This window comes from Mustela lutreola, chromosome 9 (assembly GCF_030435805.1).
Source record: "Mustela lutreola isolate mMusLut2 chromosome 9, mMusLut2.pri, whole genome shotgun sequence".
Taxonomy (NCBI): domain Eukaryota; kingdom Metazoa; phylum Chordata; class Mammalia; order Carnivora; family Mustelidae; genus Mustela; species Mustela lutreola.
In genome coordinates, this window is record NC_081298.1 from 82120474 (window position 1) to 82132737 (window position 12264).

The window sequence follows — 12264 nt, forward strand, 5'->3', positions numbered from 1 at the left end:
TTACCGAAACTATAGAAATTATTTAATGGGAGCTCTGCAGAGAGACACAACAGATTTCTGCCTCAGAATGTCCTGCTTGAGAAGGGATTCATTTTTGTGGGCATTGTTTTTGGTTTTTCTTTTAAGGTTTTATTCATTTCTTTTAAAGTGAAATAAGAGAGAGAGAGAAAGAGAGAGAGAAAGCGTGCGCGCACACATGCATGCATAAGTGGGGTGGGGGGAAGCAGGAGGAGAGGGAGAAAATCTCAAGCCAATTTCTCACTGAGCATGGAACCCAGTGCAGGGCTTGATCTCACAACCTCAAGATCATGACCTGACCAAGAGTCAGAAGTTTAAATAACTGAGCCACTCAAGTGCACCTTGGGGGCATTGTTGATGGTCCCAGTGAAGATTTGGAAGCACAGAAGGAAATACTTCAACTGTGACAAAGGATCAGAGAGATTTTCATCTTTTTATGGTAAGGAAGTCTTTCACTAATGAAATTTCCTGGGGAGCCTGGGTGGCTTAGTCATGAGATCCAGCCCTGCATAAGGCTCCCTGCTCAGCGGGAAGCCTGCTTCTCCCTCCCCACTCCCCCTGCTTGTGTTCTCTCCCTAGGTATCTCTCTCTCTGTCAAATAAATAAAATCTTAAAAAAAAAAAAAAAAAAGACATTTCCTAGTGTATTTAAATATATCAGAATTCTAATTAGTGAATTTGAAATTAGGATCCCGAATGAAAAACTCACCACCATTAATTGGTAAATGAAGTTAAGTATTTAGCAAATTATTATTTTATTCTCCTTCTAGGTCAATAATCTCTAAAATACAGTATGCTCAGATTGTGTTGTGGAATATAGAGAAGAAAAAAGTGTTCAAGAAGAAGCCATGCTTTTGATTATGTAACGGAAGGTCTAAAATGGGGAAATTTTCACCAGACATAAATATCTAAAATTGATACTGGGGGCACCTGGGTGGCTCAGTGGGTTAAGCATCTGCCTTCGGCTCAAGTCGTGATCTCAGGGTCCTGGGATCAAGCCCCTCATCGGGCTCTCTGCTCATCAGGGAGCCTGCTTCTCCCTCTCCCTCTGCCTACCTCTCTGCCTACTTGTGATCTCTGTCTGTCAAATAAAATCTTAAAAAAAAAAAGAATAAAATAAAAATAAAATAAAATTGACACCATCTACTGGCCTCTACCTTGTAGATAATTTACATTAGAGAAAGGAGAATGAAGGAAATTTGGGTTCGTATTCCTCAATGATCTAATTTTCGTGATTTTGGATAAGCTCAACAGGTGAAGACCTTCAGATCACAAAAATATATTTGCAAATTCTGTCACAACCTCAAATATGCATCATGTCAGATGGCTTATTCTGATTTTTTCGAACAAATCTCCATGCCTTATTTTCTCCTGCATTCTTTAGAGTACAGCCCTCCCCCTCCCACCCTCTCAGACGGGAGAAATTGCGGTTGTCCTTAGCCTCTCACTCTCCTTCCTCCTTCTTCCTGATCAGTCAAGACCATGTCTTCTATGGTCTATTTCCTAAAGACATTTCAAACTTTCCCTTCCTTTCCATCCGCATGGCCATTTTCTATGTTCAGACCCTCATTATTTGCTATCGCAGTTCCCTTAAGCCTCTGGAAGGATCTTCTGGCCTCCAGACCACCTCTCTCGCTTCATCTTTGACACTGCTGCCAGGACAGTCATTTTAAAAATCAGACCCTAATCACGCGTGGCCTTTGCTGATGGTTCCCCTTCCCTTTGCTTTCTCTGGCCAGCTTTGTCCATCCTTCCAAACACAGTAGCAGAGCTGCCCCAGCGCCGCGGCTGTGGTCAGAGCTTCTCCAGCCCGGGGCGGCCGTTGCACCTTGGGCCTGGCTCCATCTTTGCGTGATCAAACTGTTCTACTGCATGTTTGTCTCTCTTCCTTATAAAATTTTAATTTCTCAGAACACAAAGACTATTCTCTCTTTACCAGGAAATATGACGTGCTCAAGAAATACCCATGTTATGATTCGTTGGAAGAACCACGGTCTCAGATAGGAATGCCCAATGCAGGCTAGTATTTTTCAATTCGATTTATAAGTGGAGTTTCATCTTTCAATGGCAACTAAAGAAATCAGAACTACGAGACGCAGGAAATAGGAGTCACTTCTTAGCGATGGAATTCTCCCTCCAGATTACAGATTCATTTAGGAACTGCCTCAGCCTAGAACCCAGACTCTGACACATTTTTTTGAGTGACTGAAATCTGTTCCCATCCTGGATTTTTTTACATACACCAGAAATTATTTCCACATGACAGGGAGCAGCTTTCTTGAACTCTGTACCCAAATTGGATGCTGCATTTTAAAACCCCAAATCGCTTTATTTAAAAAGACAATTTCTTTAGCTGTATTCTATAGTTATATCATGGTGGGGACTTTTTTTCCTGAAGGAATTTCCCTCTTGCTAAATTGAAGTTTCAGAAATCTGTGACTTAGTAGCAAATGATTGCATCACTCGGATATTGTAATGCCAAATATGTATGTATCGGAGAAGTTATTTTATTTACATGCATTTGTTTTCTTTTTATTATAGTGGAATTGAAGACAGAGATAGATTTCTTCCCTGCAGTGTTAACTACAGTAAGGGTTAGCATTATAGAATGTCATTCAACTGGCTCTTATGATGATAAATATTTCTGTGACAAAACCTACTCTGAACCTGAATTCTCCAGAAATCTCTCTTTCCTTTGGCTACCATTTTACTTCAAGGAGAAAGCAGAGAAAATGGGGAAGCAGTAGACTACTACTACAAACCTGTAAGCAATTAAATAAAACTCATACATATGAAGGACCTCTTTTCTTTACGTTATCCTGCCTGTCAATTGAGCAGTATGTAGATTTTTTCCCTCTTCTTATTCAAAGTTGATGCTCTTGGTGGTGCTATTGTCCGTTAATGAACATGCCTCCAAATATAGGGTCTGTGCCGGAGATATTGATAAGCTAGATTCTTTGTCTCGTAACCATTTATTTAGTCATTAAAAATATCACTGAGCATATGGAAGCACGAATGCAAACCCTGGCTTCAAGGGGCGTATAGTCTAGAAATGGTGAGAAGATATATACATAAATATAACTGAATTTAAAAGTTGCTGTGTTAAAGGGATCCGAGTACTTCTTACCAGCTCCACTGTCGGCCGGGAATCTGAGTCACCATCTCCTGGTTAGGTAGCTGCCAGAGTCTGCTAATTGCTTTTCCGACTCCTGTCTGACCCCTTCAAACTATTCTCAGCAGCAAGAGGATCCTTTTGAACAGGAAGTCAGATCGTGTCACTCCTCAGCTCAAAACTCTGCAATGGCCCCCATTTTAGGGTCATAATCTGCCTCCTCAGGCTCCACACCATCAGCTTCTGACCCCATCTCCTACTACTCTTCCCCGCCTTCACATCCCTCCAGCCTCTCTGGTCTCTCTGGTCCTGAAAAAGTTCAGGTGTGTATCTTCTAATTCTTTCTATTGGTTCCTCCTGCTGCTTGGAATGCTCTCCCCCACCCCCAACCAGTGTCGCTAATTCCTCCCCTCCAAGTCCTCAAGTTTGCCCGGATTTCGCCTTCTTAGTAAGCCCCACCTTAACCTCTAATCACTGGAATCCTCTACACCCCCTCCCTCTGTTGTACATTTCGTTTCACCAAGGAATGGATCCCCTTCTAAATACTGGGTGTTTGTTCATGATGTTTATGGGTTGGGGGTCTGTCCCTTATTAGAATCTCAGCTCCAGAAAACAGGGATCTTTACTTTGTTCACTAATGCCTCTGAAGCACCTAGGAGAGTGCCAGCCCATAATAAGCATTCAGTGACTGTTAGTTGAATAAATGAAAAAATGAATAGGATTTACAGATAGTGTATGATTTATAGGTGAAAGAGATTCATTCTAAGAGGACGGGATCAGAAAGGTTTCACTGAAGGTTTATTGGAGCGGAATCTTGATAGAGGAGTAAAATTGGGATGCCTGTAAATACATTTAGGTAAAATGCTCTTATTCATTTTTTTAATATTGTCTGGTAATTCTTATCATAATACTGCTGTTAAAGTCATTAAGAGTCACATTGAAGAAAGAATAAAGTACATGTAGAAATATGGAAACTACTGTAAGGTTCTTTTTGGTGTGAGAGTATACTTTTCACCTGGGTCATGGCTTATTTCACCTTGAGATCTAATCTCTCCAGACCAAAAGGAAAAATAAAGGAAAAAAATCATTGCAACAAACACATTAAGTCTATCATTTTCCTCTTTCCATTTCAAAATGATCTCAGAGACCTGATGTCCTCAAAGCTTACTTCTTAACTAAACATTCATTAAATACAACATATGCTTTAAAAATATTTTGTCATTTGGATGTTTTGCTGTTTAACTTTTTCTCTTTGACAGATTTAGAGGGAAAAAAGCTACATAGATATTAACATCAGATGATTAACTAGTGTAATATAATGCTAACAACATAGTTTAGTTTAGAGAAGACTCCTAAATTGAAACGTCAGCATCGTTTCTGCCTTCTTTTATTTCTTACTCAAACTGCTCAAAACAAAGGTTTTACTGCAACACTAAACACTGAACTCACAAGTTCAATACTAAAATGACTGGAGGCCATGCTGAAAATTAAGTCACAGAGAACTAAAGAAGAATGTGAACTACAAGTCCAAGCGCTGCTTTGCTCCTCTGGCAAGAGACTGTTGCTATGGTGCTGGTTCTCTTTGGACACTCACCTCTTGGTCTTTCTTGACTGCACTCTGGCCAAGCTTTTAGAGTTTGTCACTAAAATTGCCAATGCTCATCTTTGATATCTCAGCAGCATCTGATACACTTGAAACACTTTCTTGGCTAGTATTCCTGGACATCCCACCTCTGGTACCCTCCTACCTCATTGCGTCTCCAAGCTTTCTTTGCCGGATACCCCTTTCTTGTTGGCGCCTCAAAGAATCGGTGTGTTCTGGGGCTTAGTCTTCATTCATCTGTTGTCTGGATCATCACTCACTCGTGAATCAATTGCCTTGGCACCCGCAGCTCAGATTCCATTTACATGCCAACGACCCCAAATGTTTATCTCTAGCACCTACCTCTCTTCTAAGCTCCAAGTGTGCACCGTCACCTAATAGGCAACTCAAAATTAACATGCTTAACACAGAACACTTGGTTTCCATTGAGCCTCACCTCTGCAAACCTCCCCGTGTTCTTCATCTCTGTCAACAGCAACACCTCAACACTTGTGGGTTGCTCAGTTCCCCAAATCCTTCCTTTCTCCTCGACTCCTGCTTTTCTTTCAGACTGCACATCCAACCCTAGTGACAATTTCTGCAGATTCCTACTGCCAAGCAGCTCCCCTAAGCTGCCCCTTCTGCCTGCTCTCTGCCTTCCACTCTAGTCCTGGTCACCACCATCTCCTGGCTCTCCACCTGCATTAGCCTTCCTGGTTTTCCTGCTTCCAACACGTCACCTTACAGGCTATAGTAACTTAACTTGTTTATTTCTCTGTTCCCAGCACATGGTAGGTACTCAGTAATTTTTTGAGCAAATGAATAGTAACTGAGTAAATATAAATTATTTGTTAAGACTAATCTTATTTATTTTTTAAAGATTTATTTATTTATTAGAGAGGGGGTGGGGAGGAGCAGAGGGAGAGGGAGAGAGAGAATCTCAAGCAGACTTTAGGCTGAGCATGGAGCCTAATGTGCGGCTAGAACCCCTAACCCTGAGATCACAAACCCACCTGAAACCAAGAGTGGACCACTTAATTGACTCAGCCACCTAGGCACCCCAAGCTTGATCTGACTAATTTTCTTACCTCCCTTGTTTTCTCTTTTTCCACTTTCCTCATATTGTTATATTTCAACCACACTACAAGCCCTATTGAAGGTGACTTTTTAAAAAGTTATATTAATCAGAAAACAGTATATATGATCCAGAGACACTTTGAAAATATTCACTGGAAATTATAAATCTCATCCCATTCATACCCTCTGCCTGGCATATGATCATTAGTTCAAGATAATTCAGATACTGGCTGCAGTTTAAGAAGAAAGTTTCCTTAGAGACACAAAATTCCCATCAAACCAAATACAAAAAGACCACAAAGGAGAGAAATACAGACAGAAAGACAGAATATGAATATTTATTTCCTCCAGTGCCTTCTGAATAATGTCCATTCAGTCCATGTGGAAACTAGATGAGTTAGTTCATATTTTCCATGACCCAATTCAACCTATTGCCCTTAGGCTGGTCAGAACTGGAGCTAGGTTTCTGATGGATGTTAACAGGAAGTTAACAGAGAATCATAGAGGTTTAAAAAAAAAAAAAGCGAGAAATGAAAGCAAGATGGCAGGACAGGGGTGAGCTGCCCAAGCATCTGTGTTCCAACAACCACAAAAGAGATTCCTAGACCCCCAGCTGGTCTCCCCCATAGTCCCACTTCACTTGCAGTCTTCTCACCTTCTTCCTGGGCTGGGTTCTGAGCTGATGGACAAGTACTTATAATACATTCTTTTGGTTTTGCACCCCCCACTCAGGGTACCAGTAAATCAGAACAACTAGAACAGCCATACCTTTAGGGTCAGTCTTTCCCTAATGTTTCACTTATTCTTTGTGTTTATTTGCTATTAGGAAATTCTCAAAGGAGAACTGTGAATATTATCAAGTGGACCTTGATAAGTTCTAGAAAAACTATTCCTTCCTTGGGGAGTCCTTTACCTGTGCAAAAGTAGATGAGTCTATGGTCATTGGATCTGACTGTGAGTTTATCAGTGAACATGATTTCAAGCAGCCTGCTCAGGTATTTATTTGATTAAGTAATTGTCTACATTTTTAAAACCAATCTTTATTTAACTTAAACTAATGTGAGGGATTGGTGGAGGGGACAGTCTAAGTTAGTGAAAACGAACTGTGAATTTTTTTTATAAAATGGAACTCATTTTCACTCACAAAAACTTGCAGCTAATAATAGTTTTATTAGCCAGATTAAAGAGAAAAGAATTGGTTGTTATTAGTATGTTGTTTTTAGACAAAAGATGATGCCAAAGGACTAAAAAAATTGTGTTGAATTAAGGAGATCAATGCATTTGTTTTCCCTATAATCTTATTTTCAGGGTTGATGTGTGTTAATCCAAGGCATTTCTTAATTTTTATAAGTTTAGAATTACAGGAGGCAAAGAGAATTTTTAAACTAATTATTTGAACAATACATTGGTTCATACAAAAAGTGGGGAGAAAATATTCAAAATTGAAACTATTTTAGAAAATCTGGGCCATGCCACTACAAAGACTATAATGCTTATTGTCGGTTATAGCCTGGGCATAACTTCATGTCTGCGGGCATAGAAACTGCAGCCAAGGATGGGCTACAGTTCAACTGCAATCAAATTTCTGATATATATATATATATATATAGACAAAAGTAAGCTTGAATATGATTCACTCCAAACAGCAGTTAAAAATGTTTTATTTAATCTCCCTATTTTGTAGCATTATGTTTCACTTTAATCTATTTGTAAACTTTTTCAGTCTTTCTTAGTTATATCTATGGGTTTATATGATACTTACATAAGAGTTTTATAAGGTTCTGAAATGTTATTCCATCTAATTATTCATTTAGTTAATCCTAATCGATCATGATGTATTCACAATACTCTTAATTTTTATTCTTTTGTGTTGGGGACTTCTATGTTCCCTTTCAAATTCAGTCCTTTAGCCTCATTACATTTGTGATCATTCTTTGTTGTTGTTTAAATGAACATACGACATTTTAAATTAATTAAGCCCTCTTTTTAAAGACATTTTCTTCCATTATAATCAGATTAAATTGAAGAGGATAAAATGAGATTCACTTTGAAACAACTGTAACCTATGACTACAATAAGGTCTAAATTTGTGTTTGAATGAGTATATTTCATCAGTATTTTCACAAGTTCCATACATGATTCCTTTACTTAACATATTTTCAATGAATTAGGCCTAACAAGCATGTGTTCAAAACCCAACTGAAATCAATGCAGAGATGTTTGGGGACCTCACATCCATTTTCTAATATTTAGTTCTTTATTTAGTTCTGTATTTAGTTCTAATATGTAGGGTACTTCCTAGACTTGGAAGAATTTTGCATTCTGCAGGCCGTGAAGAAATTTGAATGTTAAAAGAATTGTTCTTTTTCTTTTATTTCCCTTACTTCTGTGGAAATTAAACAACCAAAAAAACTTTAATTCAATACTGTATTATGCCTGAGGTTTTAAATACACAAAAGTCAGTAAAATAAAAGTGATGGTTCCTAGAGCAAGTATAATTCAGACATATTGCACATATATATTAAAGCATAAAAGTTAACACCATATGTACAAAATACTACATGGGCTCATTTGTGTCACCACTGATAAATGCACAACTCCTATAGGAGCTCTGAGCTCTTATAAGAGCCAGGATTTGAGTCCCAGATATGAGAGAGGTTTAGGTACAGTTGTGGGAATTCTGCTACATTTCTTCTGTAAATTTTAAATTTTAACCAGGAAACTGTGGAAGCGAAAATTTCATTACAGAAACAATTCTAAAACTTCAAATTTTTATAACCACAGATTTGCTCCTCTGTTATAAATTCATTAAGGTCTCTGCCTTTTATGGTCTCTGTTGGTTGTTTATTAATTTTTTCAACCAGTATGTGTTAGGAGTTTACCAGGAGCCAGACTACCTGAAATACTGGGTCATCAGCAAGCCAGATGATAATCCTTGCCATCATGATGTTTACATTCTGTGAGGAAAGGCAGACAGCAAATATAATACATGAGTAAATTATAAAGTAAATTGACAGGTGGAAAGTACAATAAAAAAATGGAAAAAGAACAAGAGGGTAAGGAGTGTAGGAGGTTGGTAGGTATGTTGCAATATATTAAGTAGGGGAAGATGGGAGAAAAGCCTGGGAAGGTAGTAAAGGGGTCAGCTGGATTTGTAGATAGGAGAAGATGGTTCCAGGCAAACAGTTGGAGCTTGGGCCCAAAGGCAGAAACAGGTCTAGCATATTCAAGATGCAGCCACGGTGTGGCTGGAAGAGAATGAGTGAGAGGGAGAGTCCTAGGAGATGGAGTCAGAAAGTTAACAAGAGGCTGATTCATGAAGGGCCTGTAGGTCATTATCTGAAGTTTGACTATTACTCTGAGCAAACTAGGATTCACTTCTACTGTTTTGAGCAAAGAAGTGACATGATCTGACTTTACTTTTCAAAGGGTCATTCTGGCTTTTGTGTTGAGAAAAAACAATATGGGGATGACTATGATAACAGTACAGTACAGGGGCTTATTAGAGTCTCTTAGAATAATCCAGACTATAGATTTGAACCAGGCTAGTAACACTGCAATATGGTGAGAAACATCATGCTTCGGAACTAGTTTGAAGGGAGAACCAACAGGCTTTCCTAATGGGTTGGGTGTGAAGTGTGAGAGTGAGAAGGTAATCAAAGGCGGCTGCCAGGTTTTTTGCTTGAGCAACTTAAAATATGTTGTTGCCATCATCTTAGATATATGACTGCTGGTAAACAGGTTTGGGAAGAAAGATGGGAAGTTTGGTTTTGAGCTTGTTGAATTTGAGATATCTTTTAGATAGCCAAGTGGAGATGTAATCAGTTGGACCTAAGACTGGAATTCAGGAGACAAGTCTGGGCTGGCAACATAGAGGTTCTCAGTGGTCTTTGAAGCCATGTCTGAATGTAGACATCAAGGGAATGAGTGTAGATGGAGAAAAGAACAGGGCTAATGACTGAGCTCTGGAATACTCCAACATTAGGAGGTCTGAGGAAAGAGCATGAACCAGAGAAAGAGACTGAGAAGAAATGACTAGTGAGGGGAGAGAAAAATGGTCAGCTGGGAGAAACATTGCTGGTAGATGAAGTAATATGATGACTGGGCATTGACCACTAGATTTAGCAATGTGGTTGCCACTCGAGACCTTGAGAAGAGTTTTGGTGGGGGGGTGGTACAGAAATTTGACTATAATGGGGTCAAGTGAAAAGAAATGAAGAAAATATGCATTACTCCTTTTATGTATTTTGGTGGAAAGGGTAGCAAAAAAATGGGATGAAAATTGGTGAGGATAGTGAGGTCAAAAAAGTGATAGGCTGCTAAGTATTTAACCACTGGTTCCGTGGGGCAAAAATAAATAAATAAATAAATAAATAAATAAATAAATAAATAAGGCAGTTCTGATTTGTAGCTTTTGCCAATTTCAATAGTGTAAATACCCGCATCTTGACTAATTTCACTGAGTTGAAAAGAGATGACTCTTGAAAGCTGCATGAACCAACCCTAGCACACCACTGGGTCAACAGAAATTTTGCTTTGTTTTAGGATGAAAAATAATAGGTACTTTGTATATTCTGAAGGGGCTAATCCAGTGGATAGCTAGAAATTGCTCATGTAGTCAAGAGAGGAGTGAACTACTAGGTCAAATTTTCCAGAGTAAGTGAGAAGGAATGTGATCTGGTGCACAAGTAGAGGGATTGGCTTTAGATATAAGTATATATATAGTTCATATATTAATAGTGGGGAAAGCCAGGGCATATAGTGAAGACTTTGTAGATTGTTGTGGTGCTTGTCTGTTGTCTCTGTGCTTGTTTGCATGGAACAGAAACCCACTTAAAATAAAGTAAAAAAATAGCAAAATTTTGGAAGACTATAGTGGTAGCTCAGAAAACCCAATGGGACTAATTGCAGTTGAGCCTCATGACAGGAATCCTCTTTCCTTTCTTGAGTTTTGGAAATATTCTTTTCTACCTCTCGGGACTGACTCTCTTTCTTCTATTTTCACTTGGCTCAAATTCAGCTTCCCTGTTCACGTGTCCAACAGAGAGAAGCTAATCACAAATAAGGGAATCTATTAACTTAATTTATGTCACTCTCCACTGCTGGTCCAATCAACTTAGACCAGAGGAAGGAGCCACTAGTCAGTTAGCAAGGAAGATGTACTCGAAGGGGTTAGGGCAGGATCTCTAAGCAGGGTGGAGCTGAGGATGAAAAGGTGGGCATCTTCAACACAGTCACTAACAGTTTGGGGCAAGTACTGAGCGGATGTACTTCTGTGTCATCCATTCATTTATTTTCATTTTTCTCATTTGTGCATTTATTCAACAATTGATTATTGAAGATCTGTCATGTACTAGGCATTGTGATATGCAAGGGAGATAAGAAGATGAATAAGAATGGTTCTGTTTCCTACCCTAAAAGTGTTTACATTTTGTCTCAGATGTTTACAGTCTTCATCATGATGGTAGTGATAGTGCTAGCTATTTATGTCTTTTTTTTAAAAGATTTTTAAAATTTATTTATTTGCCAGTGATAGAGGGAGAGAGAGCGAGCAAGCACAGGCAGACAGAGAGGCAGGCAGAGGCAGAGGGAGTTTTGGAAATACTCCTGCGGAGCAAGGATCCCGATGTGGGACTCGATCCCAGGACACTGGGATCATGACCTGAGCTGAAGGCAGCCGCTTAACCAACTGAGCCACCCAGGCGTCCCTAGCTGTTTATGTCTTAAGGACCAAATGTTGAGAACATTTTGTTCTATTTACTACATAAATGTTAGTAATTAGCCCAACGGTATCATATATTACAAAGCATTGTTTAAAAAAATCATTTATTTCCATCTTAATCCCCTATTCAAAATAAATTATTTTTGGTAATTTTTTTATACTTTACGTTTCATAGATCATTTACTCTTTGTGAGAAAAGGAGCATGGATTAATTACTTTCATATACTGAAAAAGATATATGACCTCATGCTGACATTTGAGATAATTCATTTGTCTTCCAAACTATTTTTTGAATCATATAATATATATGACATTGTTTAAGACTTAAGCATTACAGAAGAGAATAAAATGAAAGTGAAAATTTCCCTGCCTGAGCTCTTCCCCCTCTTAAAACTCCTAGTCTCACTTCCCAGGAAGAAATACAACCAATCATTTCATATGTAGACTTTGGGAAATTTTTAATGTATATTTAACATATTCATACACACAGAGACATGGTCTTATCTTATGCACCAAAAGTACTTGATACTTGTTCTTTGAAATTCCCTGCATATATTTCTCCTTTAAGAATATTTATAGCATTGGGCTAAGAAGTAACTTGAATCTCAAGGACTAACTTCCTACCCTGAACGGATCTGAGATGGAAACTCTCGGTAACTATATCTTTGCATGTAAAATTAATCCATTTTACTGAATTGTGTTTCAGAAAAATGGTGTAACTTGGTCATGATCACATAATTAGAAAATGGCACAG

General features: G+C 38.6%; 1 protein-coding gene across 3 annotated transcripts in view; it reads right to left on the bottom strand.

Annotated features, from left to right (window-relative positions):
* The window catches only part of FANCL (FA complementation group L), a 307120-nt gene that overhangs the window by 286709 nt on the left and 8147 nt on the right, over nt 1-12264 (bottom strand). The gene's annotated exons all lie outside the window — the stretch shown is intronic.